Below are 17,500 nucleotides of genomic sequence, written 5' to 3' on the forward strand. Positions count from 1 at the left end.
TTTTGATTTATGATATTAATGTTCGGATTAGATAAGAGAGAGAGAGAGAGAGAGAGAGAGAGAGAGAGAGATAGAGAGAGAGAGAGAGAGAGAGAGAGAGAGAGAGACAGACAGAGAGAGAGACAGACAGAGAGAGAGAGAGAGAAAGAATTTTAATTATGATATTAATGTATTAATGTTAGGAAAGGATAAGGGAGAGAGGGGGGGTTTTAATTTATGACATTAATATTAAGAGAGAGAGAGAGAGAGAGAGAGAGAGAGAGAGAGAGAGAGAGAGAGAGAGAGAAAGACAATTCACGACCCAATGGAGACTTATTGTCACTAGATTATGGGCTGTCGATCGTTTGGGAAATTTATGTTATAATAAACTATGTATTTTTATCCAAAATGATCAACGGTCTTCCTTTAAAGCTATGCATCCCCACAAGCTATAAATAGACTTCTCAATTGAGCTAAGCGAGTCACATTATTCCAGGAATACATACTTGTTAAAATATATAGCATGATTTATCTTACGATATCTGTTCCTAATATTATTCGAAATTTGTTTAACATTTCTTATAAAGGTTTAAAGTTCACTCATGAATGGCAGAAGCAAGGGACAGTGACATTGCTCTATCATGCAGGACAATGCCCTAGAGACTGACCATATATTATATGATCAGCGCCCAAGCACTCTCTCCACCCCAAGCTAGGACCAGGGAGGGACAGGCAATGGCTGATGATGACCCAACAGCTAGATCTATAGGCTCGCCCAAACCCCCCAACCTTAGCTTATAAAGATGGTAAGGTTGCAGACACTAAAGGCACTAACGAGTCTGAGAGGGACTCGAACCCCCGTCTGGCAAACACTAAGCAGAGACGTTACCAATCAGGCCACATATATAATGTTACAAACAAAATATAGGATTATAATTCATTATGATTATATTTTATGTTTTATTTGTAACATTATATATTATGAGTACATCTTACAGGAAGATTTCTCCTAAGGAATCTTCCAAAAAGTAATATTTTTATTTTCGTCTCAATCTTACTTGTATTAGAATAGCTAAAAATGCGAGTGTGTAAAAACAACAGGTAGGATATTTATTGTATGTACTGTACTGTATTTGACAATAAATTAGCTACATACAATGTTTTTAGACTAAAACAGTTACCCGGTAGAGCGCATACCTTCGCCTATATTATGTTCTATATCACAATATTGTTAAATAAATTATGAACATTTTAAAGGTTAAAGGTGTCTGATTTCAGTTCCATTTCCATCAGAATAGATGATCACCAGAACGTCTGCCGAGCAAGCCCAACCCCACACGCTGATGCTCTACCACAGCAGTGGCCTCCCCAGTAAACAGCTTAAACTCACGGTCCCGGGCGGGGATCGATCTGCTGCCATGTGAATGCTAGGCAAACAGGTTATCACACTACTAGCCAGGAGGCAATAGCTTCATGCAAATCAAATAAAAATTGCCCATGATATGGCAAAAACGATTTTCACTTTTTCGTGACCTTGGCCTTGACCTTTGACCCAATCAATCCCAAAATCTGATCAAATTGTCCTTTGATCATGGTCAATCATCCAACTAAATTTTATGAGATTCGGTTAAATAGTCTTTGAGTTATGCGAATCACAAACACACAGACAGACAGACATACAAACAACTAAATACACTCGGCTTATCAAAACATAACCTTCAAAACGAAGTTGGCGAAGTGGACAAAATAATGTCTTTCATGAACAAATTAATTATCTGTTTACATTATTATTATTTCATCATTTTCTTCAGAGTTATCCAGTTCTACTTTGATGTCACATATTGTAACTCACTTTGTATTTTTGAAGCGAGCGACCTTTCATACAGTCCAGTTCATTAATCCATTTATAATTATTGTCTCACTATCTAATAAATAACAAGATTCTGGCGTCATTAAGGAACGTTTGACTACTCGGTCTCTTCCCATCTCTCGGATGGGAAGGAGAGGATGTAGTCATACCCTTGTGAGACGTACACTCGGAAACCCTAATTCATCAAAAATGGTTAAAACTGCCGTGTTGTAGCTAGAAAAGGGGAGGTGGTGGCGAGGGTTGAATCTGTGCGTGTGTATGTAAATAAAAGCAAGATTCTGGCGTCATTAAGAAACGTATGACTACTCGGTCTCTTCCCGTCTCTCGGATAGGAAGGAGAGGATGTAGTCATACCCCTGTGAGACGTACATTCGGAAACCCCAATTCCCCATAAATTGGTAAAACTGCCGTGTTGTAGCTAGAAAAGGTGGAAGTGGGGGCGAGGGTTGAATCTGTGCGTGTGTGTGTGTGTATATCTATATAAATATTTAGCCGTCATTTTTGACGGGTCGAGTACACTAATTGTCTCATGAAGAACTATCTTAGAAAAAAAATCTTGCTGGAGATTGGCAAAAAAAGATAATGTTTGATTTGTTTAAAGCTTAATCCATGACAATCTCATCTGAAGTCTTGTTTTTCACGGGATAAATAGAGAGAGAGAGAGAGAGAGAGAGAGAGAGAGAGAGAGAGAGACGTTAATCTGAAAGTATCAATATAATTATATTTGATATAAATCTTTCTCACTCATGTGTTTCTATTGAAACCTAGAAATTGGTATTAAGCATAAACATTTAAAATGTAGGCTACTCGAACTAGCAAACACAATAGCATTGTGGTCTATGTAGGCATATAAATTACATCATTTATCATCGATTATATCAATTAAAACCTTCATGAATGTTATCAATATAAAACATAAAATGCCGAATAACGAACGGTAATAGCAGAGAGAGTATAAATTTTATAATAGAGAATAAATTCCAGTTTCGAATGTATAATGAATAATGAATAATTTAACGAGTTTTAAATATTCAATTGCTGTATCAAATGAATAACTTCACAGTTATATAATGGACCAATGAATTTTAATGTAGGATTATGAATACGTAATTCATTTTCTCTTCATTTAATTCATTTATTTCAAATTCCTCTGTTCGCTAGGAGTAAGTCCAAAGATTTTATAAAAGGGGAACGCATCAGAAATTACAGTTTTCAAAGAAATTACTAAAATGGAAAAGAAAACTATATACTAAATAAGAAAATCTGATTCATAATTGTATAAATATCATTGAAGGCCAACAATACTACTACCACTCTCTCTCTCACTCTCTCTCTCTCTCTCTCTCTCTCTCTCTCTCTCTCTCTCTTTTAAATAAAAGTGATTCATATGTATATAATAACATTGAAGGTCCACAATACGAATCTCTCTCTCTCTCTCTCTCTCTCTCTCTCTCTCTCTCTCCCCTCTCTCTCTCTCTCTCTCTTTCTCTCTCTCTCGTGTAGAAATTAAACACTTACCATCGTCACATAAATTTCATGAGAAAGGAACATTGCTATCAATTGTCATGTGTCTTGTAAGCTATATCCACTACCTAAGGCTGAATTCAAGCATCTGTTATTCCCAAAACATTGGTTTAATTCAAGGAGATAATCCAGTTAATTCTATACTTTGCAATTAATCAAGGACATAGCAAAGTATGATTAATACAATTCTGGATAAGTGATAATTTTGCAATAATATTTTTTCGATATTTTTGAAATATCAGGTTTATGGAATTATATATTATGTTCAGATATATAATAAAAGAGTTTTTTTGTCTAATATAACTTTAGATAAGAAATATATTTGCCACAATATTTTTTCGATATATTTGAAATATCACGTTTACAGAATTATATATTATGTCTTTCAGATATCTAAAAACAGAGTTTGATGTCCAAGCAAAAATAGTGTTCTTCTTAATATACTGATATTTCCCATCCAAAATTCAATTGATATTTGATAATCTCCAAGAGATAACGACTAGCTTTAAGTATGTGTCCTGGAAAATCCTATTGACAATTAAATGTGTTTTCGTTTCTTAGAATTATCCCATTAAGAAATTCATTGAGAGCTTTAACTTCTTGAAATTCTTCCACATTTCTAGTGATTCTCATTATACATCGTGGGGCTTAATCTGACTTCATCACTATCTTATGCAATAACATTAAATAAAAATATGTTTCAAATGACGAAAATTAGGCTTATTTAGCACAAGAGTTTACTCTCATGATACAGTAGATTAATTCAGATATTCTCTAACGTAAAGAAAACTATTAAGTCCTCATCTTTTGGAACGTAGGAATAATAAACATTGTCTCTCCTTATTACACTTTTATGATTAGGTAACAAATGGCTTCCCAAACTTTCAACTGGGCTCCACAAGACACTAGAAGAGTTGAAAGACCAAGGCCTACAAGGCTGAGGACTATGAGGCGTGAAGTAGGAGATGATGAATGGAGATGTATTGATTTGTAAGCTCAAGATAGAGACGATTGGTGAAATCTAACCGAGACTCTTTGCGTCAATTGGCGTAGGAGGATATGGTGAAAATTTCAAATGGGCTCCACAAGACACTAGAGGGGTTTGAAGACCCAGGCATACATGGCTAAGGGCTATGGAGCATAAAGTAGGAGATAATGAATGGAGAAGTATTGATTTAAAAGCTTAAGACAGAGACGACTAACGAAATATAACCAAGACCCGTTGCGTCAATTGGCGTAGGAGGAGATGATGATGAAATATAGTTTCACGTCAGATGAATTTCCTCCGAAGAATGTTGATCTTATTAATGAAAAGTAAATTCTCCACAATGGGATTTTTATTACTGTACAGCTTTAGTTCTCCGCACAGTTATTTACCTTTTTAAAATGAATGATACATTCAATTATATTGAAGTAAATAGAGAATCTTTGGATTATAATTATTATATGATGAATTCCTTTGAGTTCGACATTTTTATTCTGGAATGTACATAATTCTCTCTCTCTCTCTCTCTCTCTCTCTCTCTCTCTCTCTCTCTTTATATATATATATATATATATATATATGCAGATGATGCTACTCTCTTTGCATCAATTCCATCCCCTGAATGTAGATCTAGGGTTGGTGAATCCCTTAATAGAGATTTAGCTAGAATTAGTGCATGGTGCAAATTATGGGGTATGAAGTTGAATCCTAACAAAACTCAAAGTATGATTAGGTCAAGGACGGTGGTTCCTCAACATCCGGATCTCAGTATTGATAATGTTTCTTTAAATATGTATGACTCTTTCAAAATTTTAGGTGTATTTCTCGACAGTAAATTTACTTTTGAGAAACATATAAGGTCTGTGTCTTCTTCAATTTCACAAAAAATAGGCTTATTGAGAAAGTCTTTCAAGATTTTCGGTGATCAATCTATTCTGAAGAAGTGTTTTAATTCTTTCATTCTACCTTGTTTTGAGTATTGTTCTCCTGTCTGGTCTTCAGCTGCTGATTCTCATCTTAATTTGTTGGACAGAAACTTACGGTCTATTAAATTTCTTATTCCTGATCTAGATATTAATCTCTGGCACCGTCGTTCAATGAGTTCATTATGTATGTTGCATAAGATTTTTCACAACTCTGACCATCCTTTACATTCAGATCTCCCTGGACAATTCTATCCTGTTCGTAATACTAGGCAGGCAGTTAATTCTAATAGCCAGGCCTTCTCCATCACGAGGCTCAATACTACGCAGTACTCTAGAAGTTTTATTCCAGCTGTGACCAAGTTGTGGAATGATCTTCCTAATCGGGTGGTTGAATCAGTAGAACTTCAAAAGTTCAAAGTTGGAGCAAATGCTTTTTTGTTGACCAGGCGGACATAGTCTTTTTATAGTTTATTTATGACATATTTGTTTTTGATGTTGTTGATAGTTTATTATATGACATGTCTGTTTTGACGTTGTTTCTTATTTTAGAATGATTTATTGTTAATTTGTTCTCTTCATTTATTTATTTCCTTATTTCCTTTCCTCACTGGGCTATTTTTCCCTGTTGGAGCCCCTGGGCTTATAGCATCTTCTTTTCCAACTAGGGTTGTAGCTTGGATAGTAATAATAATAATAATATATATATATATATATATATATATGTATATATATACATATATATATATATATATACGTATATATATATATATATATATACTATATATATGTGTATATATATATATATATATATGTATGTATGTATATATATGTATGTATATATATATATATATATATATAAATATGTATATATATACATATATATACATATATATATATATATATATATATATTGTCTATAATCTATAAAATCATATCGAACTAAGAGGAACTCACCAGCTAATAAATATAATTGAATGTTATATATATGTATATATATATATATATATATATACATATATAATGTGTGTGTGCGCACGCACATTTGTTTGTTTGAATGTGTATGAATATTTGTATCAATTTGTGCTCATAAGTAGGTTTGATACAGAAAATGTGAATTTTCCTACGAGTAGCTGACACAACAATAGCTCTGACGTTATTCTTTTCTATAACTTCCTATATTCTTCCATTGAAAAATCTCTCGGTAAACCCGGGCGTTGAAATTGTCATTCCTCTAAGGACATTGATGGAACTGCGTGGGAACACCTTCGCTAGATACATATTGGCATTCAAACTCGAGCGCCTCTTTTCACGGAATCAGTGCGTCATTATATTCGAGATTATAACGAGGAACCATTAAATCCGTCAGCCTGAAGGCCAATTGGCTCCGATTCTTGTTAACCGTCTTCCAAAAAATATGTGTCTGTGATTACCTCCGCCAACGAATTTGGAAGGGAGTTATGTCTTCTCCCTCGTTCGTGTATTTGTGTGTTTGTTTTCTGAACAGCTTCCTGGCCACAATTTTAGTCGTAGAGTAATGAAACTTGCAGGGTTTAACTGTTATGTAATAACCATGAAATTATTAAATTTTGGAAGGTCAAGGTCAAAGGTCATGGTCACAGTCAAGCAAAATGTATGTTTGAGAACAGCTTCCTGGCCACAATATTAATCGTAGATAAAGGAAACTTGCATGCCTTAACTGTTATGTAAAAACTGGATTTTGATAAACTTTGGAAGGTCAGAGTCAAAGGTCAAGGTCACGGTCAAGCAAAATATCCTAATCATGTAATCAGCTATAAGTTTAGACATCGTTGTCACAGAAACTTCAAGCTTGGCTCATATTTGAGTGTATGCAAGGTCAAAGGTCGAGGTCAAGCAAAAGGTTAAGAAATAAGCTGCCTCGGCGGAGGTCTGCGCTATACTTAGTGTCCATCTAGATGTTTATGTTTTTTAACCTAATCTCTTCAGAAAATTATTGATAGCTTTATTACTCCACAATTTATTTTTCCAAAGTCTAAATAAATATATTTTGATTTCTCTAAAGCCGGAGCTCCCAACCTTTTATTTTTCTTGCGTACCCATTACGTATTTTTATAAATTCCTTTGTACTTCTAAAATTGATGATGAAAAAGAGTAACATATGAATCTAAATTGTAATATAATTAAATTATTCAAACTTATTGCTGATTACTTTATGTATATAGCAGTAGTGGCTATTCTCTCAGATCCAATGTACCCCAGAAGAGTATAAATGTACCATTTTAAACCGACTGCTAACTTTAATTATAACATTGGCATTATTTGATTTTGATTAAACTTGAAATGGCATTAAAAAGCATTAAACAGACTGTTAGCTTTAATAAAAAAATTGACACTATTACATTTTGATAAAGTTGTTAAAATGACACCTAAAATCATTAAACAAAGAGGACTAGTTTTAACATTAACAATGACATCATCTAAATTTGATAAAGTTGTTAAAATAACATAAAACATAAACAAAGATGATTAGTTTTAACATTAACATTGACATTTAAATTTGATAAAGTTGTTAAAAGAACCTCTAAAAACATTGAAAAAATGACTAGTTTTAAAATTAACATTAACATAGTTTAAATTTTATAAAGTTGTTAAAATAACATCTAAAAACATTAAACAAAGAGGACTAGTTTTAACATTAACATTGGCATCATTTTAATTAGATAAAGTAGTTAAGATGACATCTAAAAACCTTAAAAAAGAAAGGACTTGTTTTAACACCGACATTATTTGATTTCGATAAAGTTAAACATAAAACAATCTGTTATCTCCCAGTGCCAGTTATGGCTGTCTTGGTGTCAAGACAATGTGACATTGACTTAGGTGCAGGATATTGGAGGATATTGCAGGCGTTTGAGACAGACTTTCCTTAATCTATTCATAACTTGTCTTTCGTCTTCACAAGTTTGGTCTTGGAGAGTGTCACCGAGTCCATGAATTATTTTATTCTGTCCTTCTTGAAGATATTTCCTCGAACACAATGATGACGTTTTAGTGAAACATTCATTTTCAAGTAATGCTGTCATTAATGTTATAATGTTCTCATTAAAGCATACACGTGCAAAACTGTATATAAAATTTTTGTTATTATTAGTGAAAATCATAGATGCCTTTTCTAAGTTTTCTGGATTTAGTAATACGGTTTATATAAAACATATCTTTGACCTGAAAATTAATGATTGAAAATGTAATTTCTGCTGAAAAAAACTTCCTGTCTTTCATTTGCTGTTTAGCAAAATTCACAAACACACACACATTTATATATATATATATATATATATATGTATATATATACATATATATATATATATATATATACTTATATATACCTACACACAAACACACGCACGCATATATATATATATATATATAATATGATATATATATATAATATATATATATATATATATATATATATGTAAATATATACATATATATATAATATATATATATATATATAGAGAGAGAGAGAGAGAGAGAGAGAGAGAGAGAGAGAGAGATTCTGATTAAGACTTCTTATTTTTTTCCGAAGAGAACACGTCTTTAGTTTCATCATAGTTCCATTTTTTGTATCTCCAACTTCCTTTAAGGTAACATTTTAATCGCACAGAAAGGAATATAGATTTACTTTGACGTTCATTATAAAACAAAAATTGTACGTAGTTGTTATAATTTGCTTTATTATCTCGCACTTTATTATTCTATCTTTCATTTCTTTAATTCTTTCCTTGTTATCTGAAATATCTTTTTCCTTTTACCTCCTTTTCATCTCTCTTATTCTGAATATTAATTGGTCAGAAGTTGAATATTTACTTTTTCGTTATTTAGATATGAGATTAATTGCTTTGTCTTTTATAATCGATTTAATATTATTATTATTATTATTATTGTTATTATTATTATTATTATTATTATTATTATTATTTATATAGTTATCGTTATCGTTATCGTTATTGTTATTGTTATTGTTATTATTATTGTTGTTGTTGTTGTTGTTGTTGTTGTGGTTGTTGTTGTTATTATTATTATTATCATTATCATTTTTACTTTCTGAGCCACAACCCTAGGTGGAAAAGCAGGATGCTATAAGCCTAGGGGCTCAAACCAGGAAAATAGCACAGTGAGGAAAGGAATCAAGAAAAATAAAATATCATAACTACCTCCGCCAAGAAAGTTGGAAGGAGGTTATATTTTACCCCTTATATGTGTGTTTGTGTTTGTGTCTTTGTTTGTGAACAGCTTTCTGGCCATAATTTTAATCGTAGAGTAATGAAAATTGCAGGGATTAACTGTTATGTGAAAAGGTGGGAATGATTAAATTTTGGAGGGTCAAGGTCAAAGGTCAAGGTCACGATCAAACAAAAAGTCCATTACACGTATTCAGAGATAAATATGGGAATCGTTGGCACGGAAACTTAAAATTTGGGTCATATTTGAGCGTATGAAAATCCACGCCAATTAATACATGTTAAGGTCAAAGGTCAAGGTCACAGTAAAGCATTTCATTTAACGTACTCAGCCATAAATTTGAACATCGTTATCACAGAACTAAATCTTGGCTGATATTTGAATGTATGAAAATCCACGCCAATTAATACATGTTAAGGTCAAAGGTGAAAGTCAAGCAAACGGCAGAGAAATAAGCTGCAGCGGCGGAGGTCTGCGCTCTGCTAAGTGCCCCTCCAGTTCTAAATGGTAATTGGAGAAACGTTGAAATATTTACTTTTTCGTTTATATAGACCTGAGAATAATTGCATTGTCTTTTGTAACCGATACACCCGGCTTTATTATATCCTGTATTTCAATGTTTACAGTTCTTTGAAATAGACCTAAAAAAACGACTTCAACTTTCATAAAGAGTCCAACACCTGGTTTTGCTTTATGTCGTAATAATTAGGAAATTCCAAGAAATCAATGTGATTTTTAATGACGTTTGTATAATGAAGGTGTACTGTTTTTTACTGACTTAATTGGAGAGGTTGGGAGTTTTACGTTTATTGAGTTGTGTTAAAGATGAAGGCTGGTTCGAAGACGATTATTATTATTATTATTATTATTATTATTATTATTATTTGTAGTAGTAGAAGCAGCAGCAGCAGCAGCAGCAGTAGTAGTAGTAGTAGTAGTAGTAGTAGTAGTAGTAGCACTGTTATTATTATTATTATTATTATTATTATTATTATTGTTATTATTGTTGTTGATGTTGTTGTTGTTTTTATTATTATCATTATCATTATTATTATCATTATTTGTAGTAGTAGTAGTAGTAGTAGTAGTAGTAGTAGTAGTAGTGTTATTATTATCATTAATATTATTATTATCATTATTATTATTATTATTATTATTATTATTATTATTATTATTATTATTATTATTACCTAAGATATAGTCTTAATTAGAAAATCACTTAGCACGATGTTAAAAGCACAAGGGTTCCAACAAGGAAAAATAGCATAGTGAGGAAAGGAAATAGATAAATTATAAAGACATATTTGATTAGAGGAACGGGAGACTATAGTATTATCATAAGAAATTAATAGACATCATTACATCCTGAATGATTCTACCCAATAAGGACCTCAATATATTTTTAAGGTCATAATGCCGGGAAAACATCCCTTGAAGAAAAATTTAGACACAAGCGTATTTCAATTGTCAATAAATAATATATCTAGTCAATGGAAACCAGAATGAGCTGATACCAAGGAAAAATTACATATATGAAAACCTATAGAAGCACAATATACATATATAGACACCAGCACACAGACCCACATATATGATTATACACACACGTTTGTATATATATATATATATATATATATATATATATATATATATATATATATATATATATATATATGTTTTTTGTATATGTTTCACTCCGAAAAGTCCAAGAAAAATAAGTCAGAAAAGTAGTTCGTAACATTTCAACTTTTTTTTCTTCCTATTTATCGTATTAATAGGTTGATGAAGAATTTATTCGATGTATCTATCATTTCATTTGGTTTTATAAAGGTTTTCAGAATAAAAACTCAGTCTAATAGTGCAATAATATAGAAAAATATAGCTTCCATCTTCCAATTTTCCGACAGAATGTATTGTTCCACCCTCTTTTTGCCTCATTCCGCCATCGAGTGTTGTTGGACAAGGACGAGACCGAGAGTACACCTCCTACATGTTCTTGAATCCGTGTTCTCTGTAAGCTTCGCTCCACATTTAACAAAGGTTTGTACCGCTATTTTAATATCTAGTCAGGAATATTTAACCAATAATGCGGTTATTTTTCAATAAAAAGAGGTTGATTAAATAATATGTAGGCGAGATGGTAATAGTGTACGCCATTTTGAGTGTCTGCTAGCCTAGGAGAAAAATGTTTTACCAATTGTACAATTTTGAAAGGTAGAATTTTATGGTTTGTGAATATTTCTTGCACTTTACTATAGGTAATTCGTTTAATTTTGAAACCTCTGGTCTAGTGAATGCTTCAATATGCGGTTACAAGGTAGAACTAGGCAACAGTAACCTATTCCTCAAGACATTTTAGAAATGTGTGCTGTATTTTTAACATTGTGGTGTTTACTTTCTGTTTGTATATGAATAGAATCTGTTTCGGACTATTAAGCTGAATTTTTATGGTTAAGGTACTAAAATGTATCGGCCAAATATTCTCATGTAAGATAGGCTACTTATGGTTATAAAAAGATTAATAGGTCATCTGTGCATTGTTTATCTGTTTAATATATTTGACAGCTTGATTAAGATTTAATAACATTTTGGTTTATTGATAATCGAGCCCTTTTTCCATGTTTGTCTAAAAAAAAAAAAAGATCCCTTGACCTTACCTGATCTAGGGTGTTGGATCTTCACCCGGCAAGCCAATGGGATCTGGTCACCTCCTCGTACCCAATTTAAATCAATCGTACCCAATTCACTTTGTTTCATAGTCAGTTCACTCAATAATCTCGTAACCAAATAACAGGTTATTTCAGTCTGCAAAGTAGTGTATACTGTAGATGGTTGGATCATCGAATTTTTGTCCGGCTAAATACTTTCCCACTTGGTTAACGCGTGTAGCGCAACATGTACTCCTTGCCAGAACAGAGGAGCAATATAATATTTAATTGCGATTAAAGCGAGGCACTGTGGTGCAAAGACCTGTTAGTGAATAGTGTTCATTAACCAACATATTCGATACAATTATTGTAACGTGTATATTATTTTAATTGTTCTTCTCGTTATTTTATATTTCCATATCAAAGTTTTGACTTATGTTCATAATGCTGGTGCGCATCAGTTATGCTTGGCATCTTGTAGCGCTGTACAGCAAGCCTCCTGTTTATCGATGATCAATGTTAATCCCAAACGTACCTCATATAAATATATAGTATTACCTCTAAACTCTAAGGGATTTGCTTACTAAGATAACCATTTTCAATGGTATTTGTAGGGTACTTGCTTGTAGTAATTAACTGCATTGCAATTTGGGTATGAGATGACTGTGCGAAGTGACTTGGGTATGAAGTGACGGGTACGAAGCGACTTGGGTGCTTAGCGACTTGGGTGCTAAGCGACTTGGGTGCTAAGCAATTTGGGTACTAAGTGACGGGTACGAAGCGACTTGGGTGCGAAGCGACATGGGTGCGAAGCCACTTGGATTTGAAACGACTTGGGTGCTAGGTAACATGGGTACGAAGCAACATGGACACAAAGTGTAGATAAAATGAAACATGGGTGCATATCCTAATTTGGCTCTTATTTAACCTAACGTACGACACAGAATCCTGTTCAATACGTTAAATAAGTGTCTCTCAAAGAGTTAAAGTATAACTTTTATATGTAGTGTAAAAATATACAGTTAAACTTCGTCAGAAACATAAGTTGAGACAAAGCATACAGGTATTTATTACACAACTCTCATTAACTATGATAGTTAAAGTTTATGCTAATACAGAATTTATAAAACTTGGTATTAGTGCTGACCATTTTGGCATATTTTATGTTAATCATAGACATGTAAATAAAAGAACAAAATTAAAAGCATGGTTAATAATTATATTAACACCCCTCAGCATATACAATGATATATTTCTTCATATTGTCTAGATGCTTTTCTTGCCAAATCCCGTGTGTAAATTTTGTTGCAAACATACGGTTTCCAACTTGGAATGTTTTTTTTTTCTATTCCCCATTTTCCTTAGTATTAGGATCAGGATGTCATTTGCAATTTTAGATACATTTTCCTGCCTGCAAGAAATATATTTTTCTAGGGACAAAAACAGTGATACAACTCAACCTAACATTCCCTACCTAACCTAACTTAGGACTCGGTACTTAACCTAAGGGTTGTACAATATTGATTGAAAGTGTGAACCCAATTTTATCTATTAGTCCTATAATCTCAGCTGTGATAAAGGAAGTGAGGTTAATATATGATACCTAACTTTATAGAAAAATTGGCCTTTGCTATAATAATGGATTGATACCAGCTATTTTGGCTGTTTTATTCTTATTTATGGGGGTAGGATATAATAACTTGCGTATCAATCGATTAAAATGTAGACACTATTTCAATCTTAAATATATTGTTTACCTTTGGGAGACTGATAGTCGGTTATTGCCTTTGCCAAAATCAACGATTTTACGAAGGGTATGTATTCACCCCTGTCGTCGTTTGTTTATTAACAACCTTACACAAAAACTACTGTACCTATTTAGACAAAACTTGGTAGTCCTATTGAGTTTAATCCAAGGCGGAATCTGTAACAGTTTTAGATAAAGTATAGTACGGCGAATTACAAGTATGCAACAGTATCATGAATATAATCACAATGTTAAACAAGTGACAAATATTTGGGGTTTGTTTGTGAACAGCATTACATGAAAACAACTGAACTAATTTCAATTAAACTTGGTGGACATATGGGGTATAATCCAAGGACAAATCCGAAGAAAATATTTCGAAGTACAAGTACGTAAGGGAGTTAAGACTACCTAGTGTGGTGAAGTCGTCACTCTCTATGAAGTGCCACTCTAGTTATGCATATGATGGTTTCAATCACTTTGGAGAATTTCATCTGTTTTTGCAATAATGTATTTATCAGCGGGATTTTTTTTATTTAATCAAGAGCTTACAAGTACTTGCGAATAAGTTCCCAGATGTAATTTTACAACACCCTTCTACACTGCCCTTTCTGTTCAGTTCCATTGTAACAACTGTATGTTCCAAATGTTCCATAAAAGATGGGGAGGTTACTTCAATTTTTTTTTTTTTCAGGAAAAATTACCCAGCGTACGAGTTTTTTTCAGAAACGGGGTCATCCCCTCAGCCATACGATGCCCTACCTGACAACAGCCAAATGTTTTTAGACTTTGAATGAATTAGTGGTCTTGTAATCAATCAGTATACTAAGAAGGGAAAGCATCGTGCATGATGCTCTCCGTAACTGCATTTACGGGTACTCTTTTTGGAAAAGGCCCACGTTCAGCTTTAGTAAACACTGATGTTCCTGGTTCTTTTTCCTTACAAGGTCCTTTCTGCAGGACACTATTACCCATAACCTTAAGTGAACTTTACAAATTTCAATTAACCGGAGGTCCTTTTGTTCTGAAGTAACGGAAAATTACTGCCAGAACTTACTGCCTATTGATGGGCCTGTCATAATTGTCGATTTGATTAATCCAAATTTATGAGGTTCAAATACAACGAAGGTTGACTTCTGCCTGCTGTGGGTGTTTGGTGGCATAAATTAAGCACAAAAATGTTGTAGTGCAATTGGTTGACCAACCAAAAAAAATACAGACGTTTGTGCCCTTGATAAAATGTTTTGTCAAGGTGGGTAGCGTAATCCACAGTGATTTCTAGAAAGGCTAGAATGATCTTGCCACTGAGGGGTATATGTACCTGTGTTAATCATTCAGAGAATTTTGTGGATCCAGAGAGGCTTTGGTAAGATGTCAAGAGTTACGTTCTCCGTGGTGGAAAGGAAAAAAAGGAATGTTTTGTTGAATATTTATCTTTGTCTTTATCGTTTCTGAGTGGGAATACCTAAACACTGTGAAAGGGTTTTCGTATCACCATGTCCAGCAAAGCTGTATTAGTCAGGACCACTCATACTAGGTTGCTTTGCTGTGGGTGATTAGACGGAGATCTCCCATCACCACCAATACACACTGCTAGTGGTGTGATGATAACTGGTTAAACCCCAGACACGAATTAACGTCTTAGACCTTCCCCCTTCAGTCTACTAGAAATTGCTGCCTTTACTGTTATTGTTGTCTTTATTCACTAGATAAAATTCATTATAATGTCTATTTTAAAACTGTTAACTGTTTTCATAAGCTGTTATGCTGATATGGGTTTATTTCACCAGCAGAAGTGATCAGAGCAGTTACATCATTTCCTGCTTTCAAGCTGTCAAATTGTACCAATGTTCCCACCATCTACAGAGGACCCTCAGCCTTCGACCTCCTGAACTTGAGGTAAATATGCCTACTTATGATACTTTAGTAGTGACTTCCGCGGGTGGTGTGTGCAGGACATCCGTGTACCGATTGCCAGAACAGATGAGCTGTAAGATTGTTTAATTGTAAGGCAACCCATGTCAGAGCAATAGCCATTTGAGTGACATAAGATTTGTTTAGTGTATAACTAGTATTTAGAGAATCATGTAGTTTTAATTATCAAAGCTACTGTATCATAACACTTAAAATTTGTCTTTCAACTTGGAAGCGCTTCTCAGTCCTGATGTCAAGAGGGCATTTGTTGTATAATTTTGGTGTCACAAATTTGAAAGCTATTGAACCCTAGTCCTGCTGTATCTTGGCTCCAATGACTTGAAACCGTCTGGAACTATTCTCATGTTGACACAATTTATAGAAATTCTCTTTAAGTAGGTAGTAAGCACAGTTGTGTTAACCTCGTCTTTCCAGATACCTTATAATACATTCTGGTTTTAATAGGAAGGTAGTGTAGTTCAATCAATACTGGCTAATCCTCTAATTAGAAAATTTCATAAGTTGCTCAGTGTTTGAAAATAGTGAAAATAACCATATGATAGGAATATTTGCAACCTGAGCGTAGAAACAATCTACCAAGGCAATATCATAAACTATGAAAATAAGTTAGTATCTCAATGTAGGTAGGTGATCAGCCAAAAGTCGCTTGATAATGAAGGAGGTACTTTCAAATGTGGGGTTCTTTCCCTTAACATGCAGCAACTACCTCAATTGGGGCACTTTCTGTAATTTATGACAAATCGACAATATCAGTTCATGTGTATTTTTGTTGTTAAAACAAAAGTAAACTAAGAGGGGCACTCATTAGAGCGCAGACTTTGCCACGGCAGCTTTTCTCTACTTTTTGGTTGACCTTGACCTTTGACCTAAGCATGTATTAATTGGCTTGTATTTTCATACACTCAAATATGACCCATGTTTGAATTCTCTGGGACAATGATGTCCAAACATATGGCTGATTACGTGAATTAGACATTTTGCTTGACTCCTAACTTGACATTTGACTTTGACCTTCCAAAATTTAATAATTCCAGCTATTTGCACAACAGTTAATCACTGAAATTTGCATTACACTAAGATTAAAATTATGATCAGGAAGCTGTTCACAAACACACACACACACAAAGGATAAAACAACCTCCTTTCTACTTTGTTAGCGTAGTTAATGACTATAATTGGACTATTTACAACGGGCTCATAAAAAACCTATAGAAGCGAGCATGAAAGAATTGCATTAGAATTAAGGTAATTGGCGTTGCAATAAAGGTTGTTTAGCAAAAGTAGTGTGATAATGAAGAAAGCCCTCATTGGTCATTATGACCATGATTACAATTGCTGCCTGCTATTAATTACAGAAGAAACGGACAAATTAAAAATGTCTATAAAGGGAAAGTTCACTTTTGACAAGCGTTACATAAAAAGAAAGTGGCAGTTCAGGATCGACTATTCAATTGTATGTTTTGGTGCGTTTATTAATGACAAGTTTTTTTGGGGACTTCTACATTATATCTCTTGACTGCCATTAAACTGCCTGTTTGAACGATTGAAAACTATTAGGTTTGATGCTAAAGCTCAGATATTTGAACATATCAGCCATTTGTTACGTCAGTCAATCGAGTTACTTAATGGCTGGTAGCATATCAGAGAAGGCTTGTTGGAAAA

At 33.4% G+C, this 17,500-nt stretch overlaps 1 long non-coding RNA gene across 2 annotated transcripts in view; it reads left to right on the forward strand.

Annotated features, from left to right (window-relative positions):
* The window catches only part of LOC137655651 (uncharacterized), a 23,831-nt gene that overhangs the window by 2,831 nt on the left and 3,500 nt on the right, over positions 1-17,500 (forward strand). Inside the window, exons 2-3 of one of the 2 annotated variants that reach the window (XR_011046844.1) lie at positions 11,416-11,548; positions 15,694-15,802. This is a non-coding gene — a long non-coding RNA (uncharacterized lncRNA). The remainder of the gene's footprint in view (positions 1-11,415; positions 11,549-15,693; positions 15,803-17,500) is intronic. The other variant, XR_011046843.1, reaches the window with a different exon arrangement.

The sequence above is a fragment of the Palaemon carinicauda genome, chromosome 16 (genome assembly GCF_036898095.1).
Source record: "Palaemon carinicauda isolate YSFRI2023 chromosome 16, ASM3689809v2, whole genome shotgun sequence".
Taxonomy (NCBI): Eukaryota; Metazoa; Arthropoda; class Malacostraca; order Decapoda; family Palaemonidae; genus Palaemon; species Palaemon carinicauda.